The sequence below is a fragment of the Pseudorasbora parva genome, chromosome 19 (assembly GCF_024679245.1).
Source record: "Pseudorasbora parva isolate DD20220531a chromosome 19, ASM2467924v1, whole genome shotgun sequence".
In the NCBI taxonomy this organism is placed as follows: domain Eukaryota; kingdom Metazoa; phylum Chordata; class Actinopteri; order Cypriniformes; family Gobionidae; genus Pseudorasbora; species Pseudorasbora parva.
The window spans coordinates 11,422,013-11,448,023 of record NC_090190.1 but is presented as its reverse complement, the minus strand read 5'-3'; the positions used below and the strand labels follow the sequence as shown (position 1 = coordinate 11,448,023).

General features: G+C 37.2%; 1 long non-coding RNA gene across 2 annotated transcripts in view; it reads left to right on the top strand.

Annotated features, from left to right (window-relative positions):
• The first annotated feature begins 4,074 nt into the window (after positions 1–4,074).
• Positions 4,075–26,011, top strand: part of LOC137047903 (uncharacterized) — a 90,785-nt gene continuing 68,848 nt past the window's right edge. For both annotated transcript variants that reach the window (XR_010899285.1, XR_010899284.1), the window contains exon 1: positions 4,075–4,158. This is a non-coding gene — a long non-coding RNA (uncharacterized lncRNA). The remainder of the gene's footprint in view (positions 4,159–26,011) is intronic.

The following is a 26,011-nucleotide window of genomic DNA, read 5'->3' as shown; positions in this document are numbered from 1 at the left end:
TAAATGTTTTAGTTTATGGAAATTAAAAATTTGAGTTGATACAATGAAGGAAATTAGTTTAATAAAAAGAAACTCAAAATATTTTTGTATCTGAACCACATAAAAAAATGATAAATCATGAAAATAGCACAATTCGGCATGTTTCACTGCGTCATCACAAATAAAATTACCCAATATGTTTACATACTTTAATAAAATTTGAATAAAGGTTGTCGACTCTCAAAAATGCTTATTGTATTAATTTTTTAATTCCAATGAACTCAAAAAATTAAGGCAACCAGGGTAACTTAATTTTTTTTTAAAATATTTTTTTTACAGTGTATAGATCAACTTATGTGCATCTACTGGTTTTCCCCTGGGATCGTTGGGATTTTGTGTCCAATGATTTTTGCTTTATATATAAAATAATCTTCATTCCCTATGTCCTGGCATCATTATACACATGCATGCAGATGACACTGTAATTCTTTTTTACATGGTAATAACACGAAAGTTTCTAACTTACAAATTATATGGTTATTGTATTGGCATGTTTAAAGGAAAATTGCTAAAACATTATGTATGTTTTTTTTTCTAAGTCAAACATTATCAGCAAAGAGCCAGATGTTTTTTTTTTTTTTGTGCAGGAAGTTTCTCAATATAAATATCTTGGAATATTAATTGATTCTAAACTTATTTTTAAAGCTCAGGTAAAAAAAAAAAAAAAAAAAAAAAAGTTTGGCAGATTAAGGCTTACTAGAGATTATGTTGTTAGAGACGGCTACCATTTGAGACTTTTTAAAGTTCTTGATAAGAAACTGGTACACTTTCAACATTGTTCAATACATAAAATATATAATCTGATGATTAAATATGCAAATCTGTGCCTGATGTATAAGATTATATGGTTTAACTCCCCCTCTTAGTCAGTTAGTTAGTATTAGAACAACTGCTTATCGTTCCACGAGAGGAGACTGAGTTACGCCGATCAGTAATCTTGCATTATGTTTCTTTCTGTTACATTCTACCGTATGTGTTCTGCCGCATTTCCTTGCACCGTCTAGAGCAGCACTGACTGCAAATTCATAATAATATGATGGTGGTATTGGATGATTGAATTGCATTTTTTTTTTTAAATTAATCACGCTAAATTAAAATGACAGCTCTAGTTAAAAGCGTTAGCTTGTTTTTAATTGAATAGAATTAAATTGGCCTCACACAGGCTTCAAAAGCAAGCGCCAAGTAGGTCTGAACAATGCTTAAACATGCGCCTGAAAAAAAGATGGAATCAAGTAAAAGTTGGACATCAGCGCTGTTGTGTGTTTGCGTGTATTTGGGGGAGGTGAGTGTACACGGTCTTTGCCAAATCAAATTGCGCATTTGCGGGCCACTTCCAGAGCTTTGATAGTCTCAGCAGCAGGGGAGGACGAGAGAAAATGGGTATTTATTCACTGGGCTTTGAAGAGAGCTGTAAACAATCAGCCTAACGGTGTGGCCAGAATGATGGGACCTGGCAGAAGGAGCCGAGTGGTGAGGAGGAGCTGGAAGCGCGAGTCTGCACGAGGGCAGCTGCCACAAAGACTTACGGAGTGCCTGGGGCCCCTAAACACACACACACACACACACACACACACACACACACACACACACACACACACACACACACACACACACACACACACACACACACACACACACACACACACACACACACACACACACACACACACTCACTGCCCACTCAAAGAGCTGTCTATCCCATTCACCAGCACCCTAATCCTTTCTCTCTCCCATTGCGTGCATGCCTACCTAAATGGCAGCAGTAGTCCATCACGAGCCAGTCGGGACTCTGTTCCCATTGAGTCCTGAAAGAGAAACTTAACTTCACTGTGTTGCACTTGAATGTGCCTTTGGTTCTGTCATTATGAGGAAGCCATTGACTCAATATGGCCCCTGGACAAAGGCTGCCCGGGCTCTGTATTGTCAAGTTTGGGTGAAGTAAGTAAGCTCTTAAGCTTTGGCCACTTTTACACCTGGAGTTGATTTGAAGCATATGGGCCTTTGATAGGCCAACAATTGCTCATTGATATCACTTGATATTTGTCCTACACAATATTCAGATTGTTAACTGAAGGAGAGATTAGCCCGGTCATGTCGCTATTGCATAGCACAATATGGTAAATGATATGGAAATTCAGTGTTCAGTGAGGACAAAACAGTCCAATTTTAATTTGGAGACAAAACATCTCGCGGAGTTCAGATGAGGGCGAACGTTGCTCCAGCACCTGTTACTTTCTCACCAACACTCTTAACACACACTATGGTTTCAGTTAAAACATTTACATATCTGTTTGTGTGTGTGTGTGGCTTGAGATGCACTGCTCACCTGTCCTGTTCTGTGGTTCCTGATTTTTAGCTGTCCACTTGACAATGCCTGATTCTCATGAGATCTTATAATACGAAAAACAACAACATGGTTTTCTTTTTACCAATAAAAAATGTGAAGCTCAAAAAAGAGAGAGTATAGTATGTTCTAGAATGGGCAAACACACACACACACACACACACACACACACACACACACGCACGCACGCACGCACGCACGCACGCACGCACACACACGGCAGATTTAAACCTGCATCACTCACATAAGCACCATAACTTGTATGGATATTTGCATATTTGCTAACTGCTGTGCCAGTCTATTGTCTGTTTTAAAGTGTTTCATTATATTGCTGGCAGATGAAAACAGACTGTCTTCTTTATAAAGGAAGGGATGGTGGCATTGTTGGTTGGCATATGTTGTGTGTAATGTTAGCCAATGATTTACTGTACTATGAGAAATCTCCCAGAAAACAATAGAAATGCTGTTACATGAATTGCATTTCAATTACTGCATTCCTCCACACTCTTCTTTCTCTTCAGTTACAGTATAGGCACAATTGATTTGCTAACCTGTATTTCCATGTTTGCATTTACGTCTGTTGCTTTGTGTTTGACACATTATTGTTTGGGTGCATTTTATTGTGTGTGATGTGCTGCTGAGGATTAAATCTCTCTCTCTCTCTCTCTCTCTCTCTCTCTCTCTCTCTCTCTCTCTCTCTCTCTCTCTCTCTCTCTCTCTCTCTCACTGCGTGTAGGGAGCCTGGTGGCGGGACACATTTGGGGGCTGCTCATCTACACCGCGCCATGCCCCATCAGCTCCATCAGGATGTGGGAGAACAAAGCCTGTACATTTCCACAGCCACGCGCCTGCAGGGAGAATACTCATCATAATTAGCCCAATGATGAGGCGCTGTGATGCACTGCACAGCAGGTCCCTGTCTCAGTTTCTGTCTTTTTTTCTCTTTTTCTTCTTTTCCCTTTTGTGGTCTCTAAGGAGAAAAGGAAGGAAAAAGAATAAGGAAGATTTTAACTTGACACTCAATGTTATTCATGTTGCAAAATTCTGTGAAATTTTCTTGTTGAAAAGCCAAATCAAAGTGGTAGCTTTTGCGGCTTTTAGTGAATTACACTGTACGAGGTGTTCTGTTGATACTTCAAGATTAATTACATGGTTAAGATACAGGCTTCTGTTTATATATATATATATATATATATATATATATATATATATATATATATATATATATATATATATATATATATATATATATATATATATATATATATATATATATATATATACTATGGATTGGGGTTATTATAATATTAATTGGTCCTAATTAAATTCTTAATCCATGTTTGTAAATGGTCCTTGACACTCCATGAAAAAAAAGCGTGTCTGTATTTATTAATCAAATTCATTTCTGCCGACGTCACGGAGACCACGCAGGCGCACTGTTTAGTTTATGCTGAATTCACGTGCTCCCGGAATTGTCATACCAGTTTCCTAGGTAAAAATTGCACATGAACGTCTTCCCATTTCAACATTTTAATGGGGTGAGCTCGAAATGACGACTTCAGAAGTGGGAATTATCAAATTTCCGATAGCGCGTGAAGGCAGCAATAGTGTTTACCTCAAATTATCAAAAAGGTTTTGACCATAGGGTTTTGACCTATAGAGGGCGATGCTCACTCCAGTAGCTTCTAATCGTCTAATTAGTCGTCGTTAGCGTTTGGGATTGAAAACTGGACCAGGGTGATCAACTGTCTGCAAGACATTCATCATCTTAAAAAGTAAGGCACAATTTTCATTACACGTCTGATATAGCTCTCTTAGCTAGGGAACATTGTGCCCAGACGGTTGTTCATGATTCCGAATAATAATCTTCATGCAGACGCAGAGGCGCTTGTAACCTTTTGATAGTTTACGTAGGCCTAATTAAAAAAAAAAAAAAAAGTATTTATTTATGAATAGTTGTTTATGAACCATGTAGTGTATTCCTGTTAGCAAATGGAACTTAACGTCATAAACAAAGTCAATTACTGTAACGTTACACTCTTTATAGAAACGTAAGTGTATCCTATATAGGTTAGAGAGATAGTTTATTTGCGTGTTCATACTAAATAATCATAATTTATCCGTCAAACTATTCATTTTTTGGAGTTACTAGTTAAGTGTTCTTTCTTTTTTGTTCATTATTTTTGTCAAGATATGAAGGTCATTAGTGAATATGTTTAGTTTATATTATTATTTTTCTGTTCCAGCTGAAATGTTGTATTGTGAAAGATTTTTTTTTTTTTTAAATAACCCTGCTATGTTATTGTTCCCCTGTTTTGACTATGCCCTTATAATATGCATACTGAGAAATGTCAGTAGTTTCTATTTCAAAAATGTGGTCTCCTTGTCACAATTACATCACAAAATGGCAATGGTAATGTATGTAAACTATAATATTATTCAAGGTGTAATGGGTGTGAAGCTATTTACTCAGTGTGTCATAATGAATACAGAACTGTTTGTGTTTGGCTCGTTTACCAAAAGTAGGTCGCATGTTGAAAACAAACTAATTTGAATGAGGGAAATGTACATTTGGAGTCAGAAATTAGGGCGGGTTTTGTTATGGATTCACCTTAGCGATTAGCTGCCTCCCCACCTGGAGCAATGGCACTATGCCCAAGTGCTGCTTGCAGTATGTTTCACTACAAAACAACATCCCTTTCAAGCCTGAAAACATTGCTGTTTACACTCATTAAATCTGCATTTCATCACATATCATCAAATGCTAATGGTTTGACAATGAATACAACCGTTATTGTACTGGAAATCACTTTAGATAAAAGCCTCCGCTAAACGACAAGTAACCAAGCTGCTGGTGACAGAGATTGTCAACAGTAAGATCCACTTCGTTGAGAGAGGACAAATAAGACTTCCGGGCAAATCACAAAGCAAGGCCCCTGTAACCAGAGGCATTTAAATCTGCTAAAACGCTTCCCTTTATTTTCTATTTTATGCGCCGGTTACGTCGTTTCAGCAGTGTTTGCTGACCTTGAGATATCATCAATTCATTTAGTTCCATGTGATTCATAACTTTGCTATTCCTTGTGTGTAGTGGCTTTTTACTTCTAGTATAGTAGAAATGGAAGCTGTTATCATGGTTTTGGGTTTGCGTGCGGTTTTGTTCTGAGTTTAATTAATGCTGTCTGGTACCATATGAAAGAGCTGTCTCTAAGACAGATCTGAGAGGTGAGGATAGAGTTTGGTTGAGATATCTTGGATGTGTGTGGTAGTGCAGAGTGATCCATGTAAATATATGTGTCAGGATATCACCAGCTTGGTAGATTTAAAACTTGTTCACAATGGTGATCAGTAGGGGTGTGCATTGGCACTTCCTTCACGATTCGATTCGATTACGATTCACCCGGTAACGATTCGATTCGATTCTACGATGCATTGTGATGCATCAAAATTCTACTGCACACAAAGCAAATTTTTCATCAGCCATGAGGCAATACAAGCAGATATTAAACAACAGATTGTATTGGCTGCTATGTGTCTCCTGTATCTTTGACATAAAAGTTATTAAATAAAATAAAATGTAATTAAATAAAATGCAATTGCCCTTAAATGCATGACTGTTTCACCAACCATTCTTACATATTCAGGTCGTTAGCGACCCAGATCTATATTTAACATGGATAGACCTTGACCTGTCGTGATAATATATAAAACTCCTGATTTTAGAGTAACAGCTACAGAAGAATAAAATAAAACCTATTTCGTTACCTTTTGGAGCTTGGAAGGATTCAGTTTGAGCAGATGTTTAATACCATCATCATATGACCTCGTCAGAGTTCGTTTACCAGCATCTGCCTCATATTCGCGATCTCCAGCATATTCTCCAAACTCATTTTCAATGTCTTCAAAATCAATATTTTGATCACTGACAGCTTCTTGACCACATCCATCATCAAGAGACAGTGACACTAACATATGATTGTGTTTAGTACTTGCTTTCTGCGGTAAATCACTGAGCCATTTCAAGTTTTGCAGATTATTGTTTCGTTTTCTGTCAGAGGTAACTATGAGTGAAACGTCACTTCATCATTGGGTATCAGACATTGCCACCTTGTGGAATAAAGGTGAATTGCGGCGTTTTTCGTCATTATAGATTCATTGATTATTGTGCAAAAAAAATATACGTACAATCCTACACACCTCTGGTCGTTAGCGCGTTTTTAATAACCCGTCAATCGCGGTCATCTCCCTCCGCCTCAGCCATCTTCCTTGTTGTTGTTATTATTCTCCTGGAACCGGAAGTATTTGAAACTTCACAACTTTATCCTCCGCCAGAAAATAAACAGTGACATAATCGATTATGGCACTTTGCCGCATCGATGCTGAATCGTTCATGCCCCGCATCGCGATGCATCGCCGAATCGGATCGAATTGTTGACACCCCTAGTGATCAGTTTATCTTACACTTACAAATGTGCTTGGTAGAACAGATCATAATTTCCCCTTTTTTTGTAGTGACATTTTCATCTATTCAGGGTTGATTTCGACAAACACATTAAGCAGCACAACTGTTTTAAACATTGAAGATAAGAAATGTTAGGATATAGATTTCTGAAGGGTCATGTGACAGCCTGGCTTTGCCCTCCTACGCACTTCCAATCAATTTTAATGTTCCTTCAGTACCCGTCTAGGATTGCGGTATATTCTCTGGTTTTCTCTGGTCAAATTTTAACCGGTCCAATCAGTGAACAGAGGGAGTGGCTGAGAACAATGACGTGGATGTCGTGCGCTAGTTTGAGATGACATACAAACGTTAGCGACTGGTTATGGCAGTTCCAGAGTGGTTCGGGGCAGATTTCCCACAGATTTCCCACCTTCAAGGAAGTTGACGCTAGTCAATGGAAAGTTGCCAGACAGCCTACAAATGAAGTGTAAGAGAGTGTGGTAGGACCAGGCTACATTTGACAATGAAGACTGCAAAAAAAGTGCTGCTTTGTTACCACAGAAATAAATACAAATTTTATTAAATAGAAAGTAGTTTTTACTACTATAAACATTTTTTTAAAATAAATAAATGGTGTTATGGTGAGCATAAGAGTGACTTCTTTCAAAAACATCAAACAGTCTTACCGACCCCAAAGTTTGAATAGAATAAATATTTGGGGTAAAAGAAATGCAACTCTTGCCAAATGATGAAATAATTTCAGTAAAAAATCGTGAGCGACTGGACTTTTATTATGACGGGACACAGTCGCCGGCGCCCCCCTTTCCGCTTTTCCTGTCATGAGTATGAGGTAACGCAACTCTATTATATTAGATACATTTGAGTGTGTTTAAAATGATGTTATGACGTTACTCTGTGTGTTCGCTCAGCGGCTGCTGTGACACTTGTTGCACATTGCTAAGATTAAAGCATTTCTGCAGAATAAAACTGGAAACCGTAATTGACAGGCAACTCCTTCAGACGTCCCGGCTCCTTGGTTAAAATAGCAATTTTCTCACAATTTACAAATAGTTGGAAACATTTGGGATATTGTTAGAACTCAACTGAACAAAATATATAACACTGACCTGTTTTTTTTTTTGGATATTTTACTGCAAAAATAAGACATAGTGCACCTTTAATCAGGCTACAGTTGCTGTGTTTGATTCAGTAAAAGGAACCGACTAATTCATTATGGAATCGGACTCAACTCTTCATGTTGTTGATTCACTAAAAAGTACCGACTCATTAGAGTCATTAATTCAGAAATCGTGTCTCGTGTATGCCTTGCACTTTCAATTCAGTAGCGGTTTTGCAGAAACATTTGTCAGAACATTTCAGTACGCTATTATATGTTCAAAAACACCATAATTGACCTGTCAGAATTAAGTACTCCAAAGCTGTGCAGTACAATTGTTTCATTTGTCTTTCTCTCTGAGTATGTTATGATATTAAATAGGCAGGACTTTGCCTTGTTGCAAGGTCAAGACTGTTAATTTGAGCTTCAGTGTATGTCTGAGCATTCGCGCATCCCTGCATGTGTGCTTGTGCGTGTGTGTGATGAGCGCGCATCCGCATGGATGGACCATATGGGCCCGGGAGGAGGCTTCTGCTGGGCAGAGCTGACAGGCCACCAGTATGGCCTTGTGCTGCAGTCTGGGTTGCTCCAATGCTCATCCGTCCAGCCCCTGCATAAACACACTGACACACACACGGCGGGGTCCTCTTGTGGCCCAGGCAGATGGCACCCCTTGCCCACATGCCAGGAAAAAGCATGCAAATTAAAGGTTATACCCAGCAGGTTTGAAGCAGTGCCAGCACGGGGTGGCGCAGCAGCCCTGGCCCACCTGCTTCTCAGCCTGGAGACATCTGGCTCGATTTTGTGGAATGAGCACAACGCTGAGAGGAATAACTGTCATCTGTTCAGCTTGTTCTGAGGAGGCCGTGCTGAGCGTCTCCCTGAGCCACGAGAAGGATGTTTTCACTGCTTTAAAAGATCTCATTAGTTCTCAACTACACTTTTAGTTGAGCCGTTTTTTGTGTGCACGTGTATTCAGAGGCTCTGCTTGTTTTTCGCACAGAGAACCTAGCTGTGGCTTCCCCTTTTTTCAGGGAAGCTTGGAAAAACTGGGTCTTCTGCCAGGTTGCCTTGTCTGTAAACAATGACTGGAACAAACAATTTGTGATGTAGGCTTAGGCATAGAGTTTTGTGAGATCTGTCCTTAAATCTTTCCCAATATGTTCTTGGTGTTTGTGTTAGTCTCTGAGGATTGAAATATCATGACTCAAAGTGAGTTTGCACATGTTCTGACGTATTTCAAGCTTTGCTAGCTTTAATACCTCTGTTCCCAACATGTATCTAACTGAACTGTTTCCAATGTAACAAGTTGAGGGAGCTGATGACAAATCTGAGCCAGGCCAAGCTGTTATTTTAAGGGCAGTTGATGTGGCATGTAGTTTCACTGTTATTGTTTTCTTTTATAATTTCATCAATTCATCACATGAAAATGATCTCATCATTTGGTATGCAAATGAAACTGATTTTGCACATACCCATAAATTATCTTCGTGACAGCATTGCTTTTTTTAATGGGTTCTATTGTATTTTGTCACGTTGCGCAGCTCGCGGCCATTCCCACCAGTCTGCTATGGATATGCATACAAGAGTCAGATAAAGCCATGCTATAATAGCCTTGCCTTAGTAGGAAATAATTCTTTGCAAACTTTTAGTCAAAATGGTGTCGACTTTGTATTGTTCCCGGGTGCAAGAATTCAAAGATTAAATGTTTAGTGGGAGTGAGTTACTTCCAGTTTCCATTGAACGATCCAGCGTGTTGTATAGGCTGAAAAACCTATGTTTGCTGTCAACATTTCAAATTGGATGACCACACAAACACATTGTTTTAAGCCAAATGGAAGTGAAAAACTGAAAGAAACTGCTGTTCTGTCAGTACCACCCCAAGCAAAACGGTATCGTGTACAGGTAAAAAAGCTGTTGCTATAGTAGGGCTGCTTGATTATGGCAAAAATCATAATTACAATTATTAAGCTTAATATTGAAATCACGATTTTTTTAACACAATAATAGGTGGGTGATATGATCAAAATCTTGTTTCATGATATGAGTAATTTAAAATTTCATTGAAATTTCACTATTTTCAATACTTCAGCAAAAACTAATGCTAATTAATGTAGGTAAAAACAGTTACTTAAGACAAATAAACAGTCAGCAATTCAATAAGAACAAAGAAACTAAATTACAAACTAAATCGACAAAATACAAATTAAATAAAAAGTGATTTAGGTTTTTCGGGAAGATGTACTAACACTGGTGTTCAGATAACAGCCTACAACAGAAATTGAATAAAGTAATCAAATGTAAAATAACTGTATACATTAAATATAGACTAATCCTTAAAACTACAGTTATTCACTCAAGAGCAGTGAGTGATTTTATCTTTGTTTTTGTTTTTTTTAGTTTGATTAACAATAATGACTGCAGCAGATTTATTAGGCTGCTGTCACTTTAAGAACTAACACACAGTCAACTAACACAGAGTCACGTACCCATACGTGCTCTTTGTTTACATAAGACATAAGTTGTATTTACGAGGATACTTACCAAACCGGCATTTTGTCAAATTAGTGTGTAGGTTTATGTCTATTTCCATTTGTTATCATAGTATTTCAAAAACTTATGAAGGTCTTCTACATACAAGGTTTTCCTCATGTTATGGTTGTTACAGGTCTGTTTGACCCCTGTAGCAAACCCAATCTCACAGGGTTAAAGCCAGATATGGTCCTAGAAAAATAGGCTTCCAGCTGAAGTAGTGTGTGTGTATATATGTTTGTGTGTGCACTTAACTGCTCAAGTCATGCTGAGGCAGAATGCCAGAGGGCACAAGTGTTTTCTCTGTAAAAGTCCTTGTACCCTTTTTTTTTTTTTTTTTTTCATGAACATTTAGTTGTATGTCAGTGTACGCATTTATTCTAGATAAAATTCACATTGAAAATTTGGAAATAGATTCTTGTCTCGTTTAGCTGTGCCACTATATGTTGAGCTATAATTTTGTTCTTGAAGATTTATTAGGCTGCTGTCACTTTAAGAACTAACACACAGTCAACTAACACAGTCACGGACCCAATATACTGTTACATACGCGCTCTTGGTTTACCTAAGACATAAGGTGTGTTTACGAGGATACTTACCAAAATGGCATTTCTTCAAATTGTTGTGTTGGCTGTTTGACTTTTGAGGCAAATATCTGAAGCCCACAGTATACTTTGCTTATGCGCATTTCGCCCTATCTCAAAGTGTGCACACAGGACGTGTCTTAATACACTTTTAATAACACAGTTTAATATCAAGCACGTCCCGCAGTTTAGCAACAGTAGACTGCATTTTTCAACACTCACTTATTTGGCTGATTTGAATGTCAAGTTTGGGCTTTTAGGAATGAATGAAAGTGCGAAGGAAAAGAAGGTGCGCTGAACTGAATGCGGCAGCGGCACAATAATCATTTCACATCTATAATTGTTGATTATAGATTATTTTCATAATCATTGGAAGCCAAAGCCAGAATAAAAAATCAATTATGATTAATTGAACAGCCATATGTTGTAACATTGCATTTTTGCCATAATGATGTTTAAATAGTAGACACAGTACAATACAATTTTCAGTAATCAACTTACCAGTACAATAATTGTTCTGTTAATAAACCTCTGTGGATCCAAAAAGGCATAAGTTTAAGCTGTTTTTTCTATGAAAGCCCTGGAGCTGTCAAAGCATCATCCTGCGGACTCATATCAATTCATTGAAATGAAATTCATATTCATTTGTCATCAAAAGGAAAATCAGTAACTTGATCAAATAAAAAATTAAACTTGAATAGTGAAGAAATAGTGAAATTCAAACACTTACATAAATTTTACATTTTTACCTGAAATGTTCTTGGAAAATAAACTATTTCCAGTTGTTATCATAGTATTTCAAAAACTTATGAAGGTCTTCTACATACAAGGTTTTCCTCATGTTATGGTTGTTACAGGTCTGTTTGACCCCTGTAGCAAACTCAATCTCACAGGGTTAAAGCCAGATATGGTCCTAGAAAAATAGGCTTCCAGCTGAAGTTGTGTGTGTGTGTGTGTGTGTGTGTGTGTGTGTGTGTGTGTGTGTGTGTGTGTGTGTGTGTGTGTGTGTGTGTGTGTGTGTGTGTGTGTGTGTGTGTGTGTGTATGTGTGTGTGTGTGTGTGTGTGTGTGTGTGTGTGTGTTTGTGTTTGCACTTAACTGCTCAAGTCATGCTGGGGCAGAATGCCAGAGGGCACAAGTGTTTTCTCTGTAAAAGTCCTTGTACCCTTTTTTGAACATTTTTTCCATGAACATTTATGTCAGTGTACGCATTTATTCTAGATAAAATTCACATTGAGAATTTGGAAATAGATTGTTGTTTTTTAGCTGTGCCACTATATGTTGAGCTATAATTTTGTGCTTGAATAAATCTACCTAGAAGAGAAAACTTTAGAAAATTGTGTGAGACAACAACATGGCAGGGTTTTAGCATTAGTAATTAGCAAAATGCTCTGTGCAATGATGCCAGTTTAATAGCTGTTTGGTGGCTTCATCTCTTTTACATTGCCCATATGCTACTGTAAAAATTTAACCATATCATAAACACATAAGTTATGAATGGAATATTATTATATGGTTTAATGTGGCCATTACATCAAGTTCCTTGTATAGTCAATTTCAAATCCATACAGAAATGCCTATATCTCAGAATAGTGAAAAAGTCAAGTGTGTATTCCATATTTCTCCCCTTATATTTACGTATTTTGAAAGCGTTCAAACCACTCCGTAAGTGTCTGACTCAACCTGTAGTTAGATGTATAAGAGCACTTGTTTGAGATTGAAAAATATTAAGCAAAATATTTTTACAGTGATATAATTACACCGGTTTAGCCTCACATTTCCTTGAAACCTTTTATCATAAATCATTTTCCATGTTTAGATTGCTAACTAGAGCAATCCATCTATTTCATCTCTCATTGCTGCTGCTGTTTCCTACCATGTGCTAGCCTGTTTCTCTTCAGCGGCACCCTCTCCACAACGTATCTTTAGACCACTCTGCTCTATCTGCCTGTGTGTGCTTCTGAGTGGATGACATAGGAGATCCTGTATGTGTGTGTTTTTGACGGTACGTAGGTAACCTGCAGAAAAACGATATCATGGCTGTAGTGGTGAGTGTGAGTGTTTTTGACAGCGGTTAGAAAGCATTTAAATTCACAATGAAACTGAAGTACTGATGAAACTGAAAAGGGACAGATCTTCTGTATAAATATAGGGTCGGACATGGTTCTTCTGTGCATTAGTTATTGATTAGAGGGACTTGAGGCAGATCTGAAAGCGAGCCTGCTGTTGATCGTAAAAAAGGGCGTGCGTGGTTTAAATAGATGAGAAAATTGGAGAGAGAAGTCTGACGTTTTGAAAAGAAGATATGACATTTTGATTAAAAATTATGAGGTCATAAATAAAATAAAAAATGCATTCAAAGTAAGGGTAATAACGTGCATTTAGAAAATAGATGCATTTTCATTTTGCATGTCTCTTTGTACTTTAGTAGCCTACAAAAATATTTTTTACAAAAAAATGTGTATTTTACTCACCCAAATGTTCAAATTTTGTCTTTTGATTTCATTGAAGCAAGCAACCATGTTTTCATTTTTTTTAAAGCCAAACGTAAGTGAAAAAAAAGTGCCTTCTGTCACTACTTGCATTGAATATATATATATATATATATATATATATATATATATATATATATATATATATATATATATATATATATATATATATATATATATATATATATTTCATGCTTCCTAACATTACTCCCAACGCGACATGGGGATGGTTTTCAATTGTATTTGTAAAAAAAAAAAATCTCTTTTCTAAACTAAATTTGTATACTTTATTTTATTTTTTGCTGTACCATATTGGTTATTGGTCAATATTAGTTATTTGTTTTTTTAGTGTATGATTTTTATTTAATTGTGATAATTTCCTTTATTTTTACATTTTAGATAGATGTGCTATTATCCATGCTCACTTAATGTCAAATACAAAAACATTTTTTTTGTATACTGTATAATATTTTGATGTTTAAATTCAGTTGTAGCATATTCAAGTTTTTAACAATATCATCATACTCCTTAACAGTTTATCTATATCACATGCATTCCTATGCTTATGTTAATTATAACTCATTCCTCCTGGTTCGGTAATGCATCGGCTGTGGAAAAAGAAAGAACATGGCTTTTGCGTTAGAGCGTGAATGTGTGTGTTTGTGCTCACAGTCAGGGTGTTATCCAATGCCGTTGTCTCTGCGCTCCCAGCTGTGATTGAGGGTGATTGAGCATAGCTTTGATTGAAAGTGAAGTGAGCACTGTGTGATGTCCCATCTCTCGACCCCATGCTCCCCCAGTTTGAGTGGGAGATGGAGGGGCTTAACCTCCCGCCCAGCCCCTTGCCCTCTCAAAGAGCTCGCTATCATATCAGCTCTCCCGCTATGCACACCCCAGGCCACGACGGACAATTGGGTATGTGTCCACGATCGGTGTGAAAGGCCATCGTGTCTTTTTCTCATCGGGAGATGCAAGAATCCAAAATCTCATCCTTCATGCCAGACAGTGTAAACAGTACATATACTGAGAGAATAAGGTTGTCTGCATTATTCCAGATATACAAAATTCTGTCCGATACAGATAACCAATAACTCTATATGGCCTGGTTTCACAGACAGGGCTTAGATTAAGCCACAAAAAATATGAACCCGATTAAATCAAACGGACTTAGTCAACTGAAGATTTTGGGATCTGTCGACGGGTGGAGGCATCTGGAGCTCTTATTCACGCCACAAGGCCAATGCCAAAATGAGCTCCATCTCTCTTCGATTAGAGCCACCCTGGCGCATCAGTAGATCTGCCAATCAGGCTCCTCCAACGAAAGCCAATTCTGCGTAAATTGTGTCAAAAAGGAGGCTGAAAAAAATGTTGGTTTAACTTAAAAAAGTAAGTAGTTTATTGAAATAAAAATTTGAGTTGATACAATGGAGGGAATTGGTTTAATAAATAGAAACTCAAAATATTATTGTATCTGAACCACATAAACATTTTATAAATCATGAAAATATCACAATTTGGCAGGTTTCACTGCATCATCACAAATATAACATTATAAAAATAGCAGGCACAATGGAGTGTAGTATGCGTTAACTAAACGTGTCATCAACATTTTCGAATACCTCTATACTAGTTATACAGTTATACTATATACAGATATTACTATATATGGGAAAAAATACTAAATTTCATAACTTTACAGTACTATTCAAAAAATCTAAGCCTTCACAGTTTTGAGTGTGTATGAATACAGTCCTGGCTGAACAGCGTTCTTGAGGGATTTTGTGTCTGATCATTCTGCATCAGCGTGTTTGAGAGTGGGCTGAAACCCCACTGGCTATTTAATTTGCTTTAATTGCCAAAAATAATAATAATTTGGATTCACCCCTGTCCATTATTGTGGGGATTCATCAGGCTTGTCAGACCACCATCCATCCATATCTAGTCTTTTTGATGATGGCATGCACAGACTGTAAATAGCCTGTGGCGTTTAGGTGATGACATGCTGAAGTCTAGCTGTGCCAGTGCCTTAATTAGGAATGCCACACGCCCATCAGTGCCACAGGGCAGAGCTGAGCCCTGCAGGCCGAGAGAAGACCGACGGGACGTCAGGGATGGGAGGGGAACAACATGTCAGACTGCTTTAGGGCGCCACCGTTGTCTATCGTGTGACTGACAGATACCAGACAAGATGACAGGAGTAGTTTGTGTATGCCTGTTTGTGTGTGTGAAACTTAATGAAGTGTAGTTGATGCTACATGTGCATGTGGCCTGTCTATTTTCATACAATGATTTATAGCAAAATGTATATTCTTTATCATGTCATACTCAAATATATCACTATCAGTCACACAAAAATAAATAACATTCCTTTGGTTCAGCTGGAATCCAACCTTTAAAGTGAATGCATTTAAAAAACAAATGTTGACTGTTGAGAGAATATGCTCAAAACCAGTGAAAACAATATGCAAGTAAAATGACAATGTCGGCAAGATTGGTAAAAATAATTTTGAAAGAAGTCATGCACGCCAATGTGTGTGTGTGTGTGTATATATATATATATATATATATATATATATATATATATATATATATATATATATATATATATATATATATATATATATATATATATATATATATATATATATATACACACACACACACACATTGGCGTGCATGACTTCTTTCAAAATTATTTGAATACAGCAATACAGTAAAAACACTTAAAAACAGGAACACATACATTGTCCAATTTACTTAATCATATTATCTTTGCAACGAGATTGATTTCTTTGTTTTCGATTTTTGTTATTCTCTAAAATTTGCAATCTACTAGAATGTGAGACAGCACATTTCAAAAAGAGCATTTCATACATAGCACTTGATATGTTCATTATGTGCTATTGCTGGCTAATAGAATGAAAGCTAGTTAGCACAGTCTTATAAATCAGTCAAGTGACCACAAAATACAAAAAACAAAATAAACTTGTGATTTGATTAAAGAGGCAGGGTCTGCTGGCAATATGGCTGTTAGGAAGCCATATTAAAATCATTCCGAGACTACTTCATTCCATGATGTTGAAGTTATGGGAACAAATTATATATTTTTAAAGGGGGGGTGAAACACTCAGTTTCAGTCAATCTCATGTCAATCTTGAGTACCTATAGAGTAGTATTGCATCCTTCATATCTCCGAAAAGTCTTTAGTTTTATTATATTTATAAAAGAAATATAGGCTGTACCGAGTCTTTCCGGAAAAAACGAGCGGCTGGAGGCGTATCGTGTGGGCGGAGCTAAAGAATGACGAGCGCGCACAAAGCAGTGACGTCCTCAAGCGTGGAGAAGAAAACGCTACCCTAAATAAACCATAGCTATCAATCAGATTCAGCTAATACATATATGATCCAGAATCAGATCCAGAGGCTGAAATAAATTGAACAGGAGAAACAGCAGCAGCAGGACGTCCATCTCTGTGGTATGTACTGTATTTAGTGGCCTGACAACATTTGTGTGTCTTTACTCACAGTTTATGAGGACATGATTCGGTTTATGGACTATTATATGCGACTAAACCTTAGAAGTAGCAAGCAAAACGGTTTTGCACATCAGACAAGTGTAACGTTATACATAAAACAACAATGGAGTAACCGTTAGCGAATTTGAATGACGAAGCACGCTTTGTGAGAACGCTAGGTTTATGTTTGGGTGGTTTCACAATAAACAAACTGACACCTATATTGGTCAGCTAAACAAATGTATTTAAACACACACCATAGATCGCATGCTCCATTGATAAATTAACTAACGTTATACACGATCGTGTCGTTTACTGATGTTTACTCACGCATCGATAGCCAACAGCACAGACATTTGAAGCAGTTTTACTCACTGCCTGCTTCCAAAGCAGGCCCGTGAACCTTTATCGCTGGGACCGCTCCATCAAAAACACACTTCTTTGGTAACTGTTGATTTCGTGAAGTCCGGTGACAGCAGTGACCGTGGAGATCCACTTTTGCGACGCGACTGAAGCGTGATTTTGTGCCGCTTCCTGTTTTTTCTGCGTTCAAATCGGTTCAAATGCAGCGCTGCCTTCCTGGAATGCTGTGCTGAAGCGTTGAAGTCGCTTAACATCACCCATAGGAATAAAGTGAAGCACGGACGAGTGGATCTGCAGCTTGAGAGCAGTGTTTATGGCCCGTACGGCCCATACAAGGAACTTCCGCTCTATTAACGTCAAGCCGACCCATACTCGAAAAAAACTCTGAAACTTGTGAGAAACCGGAAGGAGTATATTTTTGGTGGTCAAAATACATTTCTATAATTATCAATGTTGAAAACAGCTGTGCTGCTTAATATCTTTGTGGACTCTGATACATTTTTATTTAGGGTTCTTTGAAGAGCATTTATTCATATGCTATTCATAAATCTTTTACTGTAAATGTTGACTCCTTTCTGAATAAAGGTATTCATTTATTTTAAGTAAAAATCTTACTGAACCTAAACCTTTAAACAGTAGTGTATACTCAAGATAGATTATCTGAAAACAAGTATTAATATCTTGTATCTAAAATTTTCTACTTGCATGAATTTATCTTGTTATAAATGTTTTGATCTTTTAGATCATTGTTGTCATAGTGATTAATAGAGAACATATGGATGATGGTATGGTGAGCGAGACAAACACAAAAGAACTTGACGGTGGTTGGGCTGGGACATGGTCTCATGACATTGTACAGAGTTTATTTTGGCTTGCACTGATTAGCTGATATGGAGGTGCTGCAGACACACCACTTTGACTTACTCAGGCTTTGCAGACAAAGTGCTTTCCACAGAGCCACGCTGAGACAACATGAGGGCAATGACATCAGTCCGACCACACTGTTCACACACAGATACCTGATAACACCTCCTTCATACTGACTCCGCCCTTCATGAACTGATAACATTCAGTTTGAGGGGCACAGCCATTATGCATTAAGAACAAACTAAAACGTGTTTCAAATCTTACGTTGTTTAGTATTCTTTTTGAGCTAGAATTGTTGGTAACACTTTCTGTAATGCCAGTGTATAATGCAATTCAATGCATTCTAAGGGATTCACAAGGTCTTCTTATCTTTACACTTTACAATCAGCAACATGCTAATGTAAATAATTTTAACCAATTGCAATATATATGATATAAAAATACACATGATCCAACTGCAATTTTCATGTTATGTTCCCATGTGATACCTAAGTAACTAATTTTCCATGTATATGGTGCATTTGTAAGATTCCATGTATGGTGCATTTGTGACGTATATCATCACAGAAAATATGAAAAAGTATGAAAATAATGAAAATAAAATTTGCTACTGTCTGCTTTTAAGTCAGTATTTTACAGGAAATATATTTATATTTTACAGTAAATATATAAAATGTACAATAATATTGATAAAATAAATAACTTCACCATAAATACACTACATGTTTATTCTAGATTAATGTTATACTTTTTAACATTAAAATTTAAACAAATATATTTAAATCTTTACATAATAATAAATGCTGTAAAACAAATTGAACCTTATTGTAGTGTTCCAATAACCTCATAATAAATTTGAATAAATTAATGCATTCTTTGAAAGTATTTCCAAAATGTTTTATGATGCTACAAAAATTAGAGCTGTTGAGGTGTTTCATATGCCAGTCTTTTGAATATGATTCCGCTCTAAGCAAGCTTGAGGATATGACTGCTCTTAGTTAACAATGCACTTAATGCAGAGTTAAGTGCACAAGCTGTTTGCGTTTGCAAAGCCTGTCCTTTCATTATCACATTAAAAGTGCAGCAATACAACTTCCCCAGCTTTTGTGAGTTAATGACAACTGACTGCCCCATGTGTGCCACCACTGGCAACATATTCGCTTTCCATTCATTACCCTGTAAAAGGAGAACTGAGCTAGCTTAGGACCAGGTGTTTAAATCTTACATTTATCAAAAGCCCCTCAGGATTGGAGGAGTGCAGCAGCTTCACAAAGACAGAGTTTATGTGAAGACTGGGTACAATCTCTTGCCTTGTAGTGTGCAGCCTTGCAGAAAAGTAAATATAAAAACATGTTTTTTTGGAACCTGAACTTCACATTCAAAGTTTCACTGTTTGGCCCATCAGACCATTGGCCCGATCCTAAAAGTGTATATATTAGCATGGTTTACAGTTCATAAAGTTTTAAAGGCAAAGTACAGTAGTTGAGAGGGATTATTTGAGCCAGGCAAGCTGTATAGTGATTTTTAGCCTTCAAGTTTTATGATAATAATGATTGAGGCACACAATAATTATTTTCTTAAAAGGACAACTTTGTACCTTTTTCACCCTTAAAAGATGCATTTTAGTCAAAGGCGGACAGTAGTGCAGTATTTTTACTTTCCAAGTAATTTTATTTTTAAAGTATATGTACTTTAAGGGTGTTCTTCTTTGGAAAGCTTTTACTTCACAACATTCCAAAACAGTATTGTACTTTTTACTCCGCAGTTTCATATTGAATATCATTTAATTATTTACATTAAAGTATATGTAGTGCTGTATACTTTTACTTTTTAATTTAAATTTTACTTGAGTACAAGTAAGAAAGTACTATATGTTTAATATAATTAAGAGTTAAAGGTAAAAAAAACCAAAGAAAAAACCTTTGATTTATGAAATGCAGTACAGTAAAAAGTATAACATTATATATTATGCTTTGGAATGTAGTGAAGTAAAAGTTTTCCAAAGAAAAACACTTTTTTTAAAAATACTCCACTACTGTCCGCCTTAGTGTAGAAATATGTACCTTAAGGTTCATATCACTCAAAAAAATGACTTGAATTTACTTAAAAAATATGTGGTTGCACAAAACTATATTGAGCAATTTTTACGAATAACAATTTAGTTATATGAACAAAAACAATTCAAGTAAAGCCGGCACAATTTCTATGGTAAAAACATACCATTTGAATTTGTCACTGTTACATAATATTTATATGTGCTGTTTCCTTAATGATGTTACGTTACATTTATAAAAGTTTATTATGTAAGTTGAGGAGAGTTCAGTCACCACACACCAGTTCATGTCAGTTGAGGAGATCCCCCCCCCCTTCTATGTAAAGTGCTTTGAGTGCCTAGAAAAGCGCTATATAAATGTAACACATGTATTTTTATTTATTATTATTATTATTAATTATTATTATTACTGCCAAAAGCCATGTAGCTGAAGTAGCCTTGTTTAAAGCCTTCTTTGAATGTTTTGACAAATTAAAAATCCTTGAAGGCTTATATGCAATAAATTACAGACAGACAGGCAGGCAGACAGACAGGCAGACTGATTCATTGATGCAATGATTCAGTCAGGTCAAATTCATACTCATGAATTGAAATGGAGCCAGTTCCATATCTGCAAGTCAAATACACTTTAATTTTCAATCCTAAATTTAGAGTTTCATGACATGGCAATCTACAGATATGAAAGCAGTTCCAGCAATTAACTAAATCCAGACTGCTTGGAGAGACAGTCCTCAGTAACAGGATGGAAAAGTAGAGTCAGCAGACCCTGGGTGCTCAGTCCCTTGCCCTTGAGCCAACAGAAAGCACCAGAACAGCTCCAAGATTAACAGTGTGACTCATCATGTTCTCCCCTGGTACTTGCCCTAGGTGAAGTGTAAATTAAATCCTTCAAAAAATCTAGAGAGGCTTGTTCAGTCCTCTCACTGTGGTGACTGAACTGGCCAAGAACATATGACTCTGTTTGAAAGGTGAGGGGTTTAAACAGTCACTTCAATGTCACAAAGGAAGACTAAACCTAAAGAAATCTTCGTAACACTGAAAAGTAGAGTGATATCAGATGACAATCAGTCTGGCCAAGCTAATCTTCAGATAAAGCTGTAGAATGGCCTTGAGGACACTGTGGTATACGTTCTTGACATTCCAACAGCTTTCATTTCTAGTAAAGTTTTATTGTTACAAGAACATTAAGAAGGGAATTCACTATTAATATATCTGCGTTGTTTTAGCACACAATTCACTTAACTAATTGTGAAAATCAGGTTAAGGCACAAATGGCAGGAAATTGTAAAAGCTCTGTGCGCTTCCATATGGGATTTTGTCAGATATAATCTCATTAGCGTGCACGCCAGTGTTTCCTGCATGCAACAGCCATACACACATCTCCATCATGGCACATAGCTTCATACTTTAGCTTCTTACTTTAGTCAACATTAAAAAATGAAAATGCAACTTATTTTCTAAATGCATGTTATTGATTTTATTGCGAACGATTCATCAAAACATGTTTCATTTCTTTTCTTTCTTTTTTTTTTTTTACCTTGTAATGTCATTAGCTTGTAATGTCAAAATGTCATTACATCCAGAGAAACCGCATATTTCTCTCTGATGGCATGTGCCTGACGTCTCCAATCATTTAGTTGCTTACAACTTTTATCTGAATAAGTCATTTGGTTTCTAAATGTTTCATTTTAAGAGCCAATGGCTTTCTCGTCACTTTTATTTCATCTGGAGGTCTTAGCTGCTTACTAGCGACATTGAATAAAAATGTGATATGTGATAACTCGTTAAAGGTGTCGTGAACTGTTTTTTTTTTTTTTTTAAATGTATACCATCATTTCCATAGGTCAACTAATGATGTTTGTGTGTTTTTTACTTTCAACAACATCATAACTAATAAGTAACAGGCTATTTTCTACACTGGTTTTGAGGCTCTCTCCGTAATGCTGGGTTTTGATGGGCGTGCCGTACTGGAGACCAGGAAGTAAACGCCCACGGCTGGGATTGGCAAAGATTTACATTTTTAATGAGCTTCAGCTGTTCAAATGAGGGAGGGATTGTTTTGAAAGCGGCAACCGGAATGATTCTCTCTATCATAGGGCTCGTAAACGTCTTTATCAAACAAACACAATGATTTATTTTTCATCCACCTGCGATTGATTGGAATATTATTTTTGTATTACTTGGCCTGCCCGATCGGTGGATATAAGCGCAAACCATGCTAACACACACACACACACACACACACACACACACAAACACACACACACACACACACACACACACACACACACACACACACACACACACACACACACACACACACACACGCCCGTCTGAAAAACACATTGCGAGTCCTGGCCCATGTCCGAGTCTGACACTGAATTGCAAAGAAACAAGCAAACAATAGATTCTCCAGCCTGTGACAGCGTGCTAAGGTATGTTCTGTTAATAATGTAATATCTTGCTATCTTTGGCATTTTTATTGCTGCTGGCTAGTGCGATCCAAACAGCTCCATGAGTCGGTGGGCGGGGCTACTGAATTAGACTTGCCAATTATTCTGTAGGCGGTGTTTCACCTCACAATGACATCAGGATGTGGCACATTCTGAAATTTTTCATTTGCTGGGTCTGGTGTCTATAAAAGCTTTTCTTTGACTAAAAAGGAAGTTTTCAGCTCTGAAACTTACAGAATATTTTTATATTACCATGACCATTTATCAAAAGCTCAAGGGAAAGTTGATTTCTCAATTCATGACCCCTTTAAATAATGTGATATTCAATATGTGATACAATAATCCTTAAAGTGTGTAAAATAGATTTGAATTATATTTAAATATATTTAAAGGTGCCCTAGAATGATTTGAAACAATATGTTAAATTGTTCTCTGATATCTATGTAGAGTGTATTTGGCTTATTTAAGGGCAAAAATTGTCCAGATACAGTTTTACAGGTCCATTTACAACCATATAATTTGTCCCTACGATGTGATGCTCTGTTTTGCCTTATTTGGAAGAGTCATGAATATTAATGTTGAGCTCTGCTCTGATTGGCTTATTTCAGCAGCTCACAGCATACTGCAGTTCAGCTGTTCAGCGAAGCAGCTCATGAGTCCTGACAGAACACAGACCGACTGAATGACACTTAAAGCAGAACGTCTCAAATGGAGCCTGCTTGTTTATTGGCGTTTTCAGATCGCTTACGATTGCCAGATTTCAGTAATTTAAATTCCCCAAACAGAGCTCTTCTGTCAAAAGAACAGGTATACTATCCAGTGTTTTACCTATACATGTCCAATCTGGCAACCATATGCACGCGCTCTCTCTCACGCGCAGATGATCTGAAAACATCAATAAACAAGTAAGCTGCATTTCAGCAATCTACAGGCTTGTAGAAATTAAAGGGTTAGCTCACCCAAAAATTGATGTCATTAATGACTCACCCTAATGTCGTTCCACACCCGTAAGATCTCTGTTCATCTTCGGAACACAGTTTAAGATATGTTATATTTAGTTCGAGAGCATATGGAAGTGTATGTACACTATACTGTCCATGTCCAGAAAGGGAATAAAAACATTATCAAAGTAGTCCATATGTGACATCAGAATCTCTTGAAACCTCAAAAATACATTTTGGTCCAAAAATAACAAAAACTACGGTTGTGAATCAGCATATTGATTTATGATTCATATCGCGTGTCAAACTGCCAAACTGCTGAAATCACATGACATTGGCGATCCGAATCATGAATCAATGTGCTGATTCATAACAATTTGAATCTTTATTTGAGGTTTGAAAACAAACAGGGAAGAGAAGACAATGCTGAATAAAGTCGTAGTTTTGTTTATCTTTGGACCAAAATGTATCACAAGCCATTGTGATGTGCATTGTTATGTGCATTTGTGATATTTCGATCATTTTGATATATTGTGCAGCACTAAAATGCTATATTTTGCCTTCAATTATTATTATTTTAAATTTGGCTTTGCTTATGCCCTTCTGCCAGATCACATGAGGGTAATTCCAAAGCGTGAAATAAAGTGGGAGTCCCAAACTTATCCCTGACCCCAGACATTGATAGGAACACGTTCCCAGTGCCTGTGTGTCGGGACGCCGCCCCACAGAGCATTCCTGCCCTATCACTGTCCGTTGTGAGCACAGGCACTGCCGACAGGGCTGGACTGTGTCACTACATTGTGACAGAGAGAGACTGGAGCTCCCAGTCCTAATTTGTTGCTGACCAGCGGTCTGCTTTCTGTTACACAACCCCTGTGATAAGATGCAGATTCATTCTGTCTTTCTTCTGTTTCCACTCAGGCCAATGAACTCTTTTGTCAACACAGTCTCACCCCTACTCGTCAAATGTTGCCGAACGGTCAAGGGACCCTGACGTCAGCTGTTGACGCACAGGGTACCCCTAAATCGGCATTTTTCGACGTACTGGGTAATCCACTGATTTCAATGAGAAACCTAGGACGTCATAAACAGACGTGTTGGGCATGTGCATGTTATCGTCATGATGGAATTTATTGGGTTATAATTTTTCCATTATGACATGTTGGAGTGTGATTCTCAATTTAATCAGCCAGCACAATTGTATTTACATTTATTTACGCTATGATACACGTTTGAAACAGTAGTCAAACCCCACCCCGCCCTAAACCTACCCATTTGCGTATTATATTATATAAAACACAGGCTGTAACAGACAACAGGCACACTTTATTGAAAAAGTCCAACTATTCCGAGGCCAAACGATTGAATTGTGCGAAGAAAAGACCCAAAAGCAATCACCGTCTCTATCCGCGGCGCGCGGCGCGCGGCCCGCGCCCGTGCGTCACACTGAAGACGCCACAGGTAGACCCCTCGGCGTCACGCGATGGACGAACTGGGAACCCAATTGCTTTCAGTGGGAAACCTTTGGCGTCAACATTAGACGGCAATTCTATCGGTATGAAATCGCGCTGAAGAAGTCTCATTCAGAACACATCGCGATGTTTGGCATCAGATCACGTGTGCCACATGTTGGTGAGTAGTCATACATATTATGTCCTAATATTTGATATAAAGTATTTTCTGCTTGTCGTTATCGATCATGTTCAGTCACTGCATTGTATCTGTCATCATCTCCACTGAGGCTTTGCATTTCTTTGCTTTCTAAATAAACACACCTTGCTAATAGGGTAATTTAACACTGTCACGTGACGTGCTATATAGACCTTTAAACAGTTGTTAATATTTAATAATAATTACTAGTGTAGTTCCAACGTGGCATTTGTAGTAGAAGCACAATAAAAAAAAAAACCAACACTTGCCATGCGTTTACCACAGTATTGGTAGTTTTAATGTGATGTTTGTTGTAAATAAACAGTAGCCACAACAATTACCATGCTTTAAATGCATTTTAATGTAAAATCCAAATATTGTTATTTAAATAGTATACTTTATAATGCTATATATTATATATTATGACTTTTTTCTCTCTTTCTTTTTTTTTTTTTTTTACCTGAAAAGACCAAAAGGGCCTCTCGGACTCAGTCAACCCATTCTTGTTTGTGGAGAAGTAACGGAGAAAACCGAAAGCTGCAACAGCAAATATTTGTAATGGTATGTATGAGTTGGTTTGAACCCTTTATCAAACATTTTATTTAGCATTTGTTGTTACTTA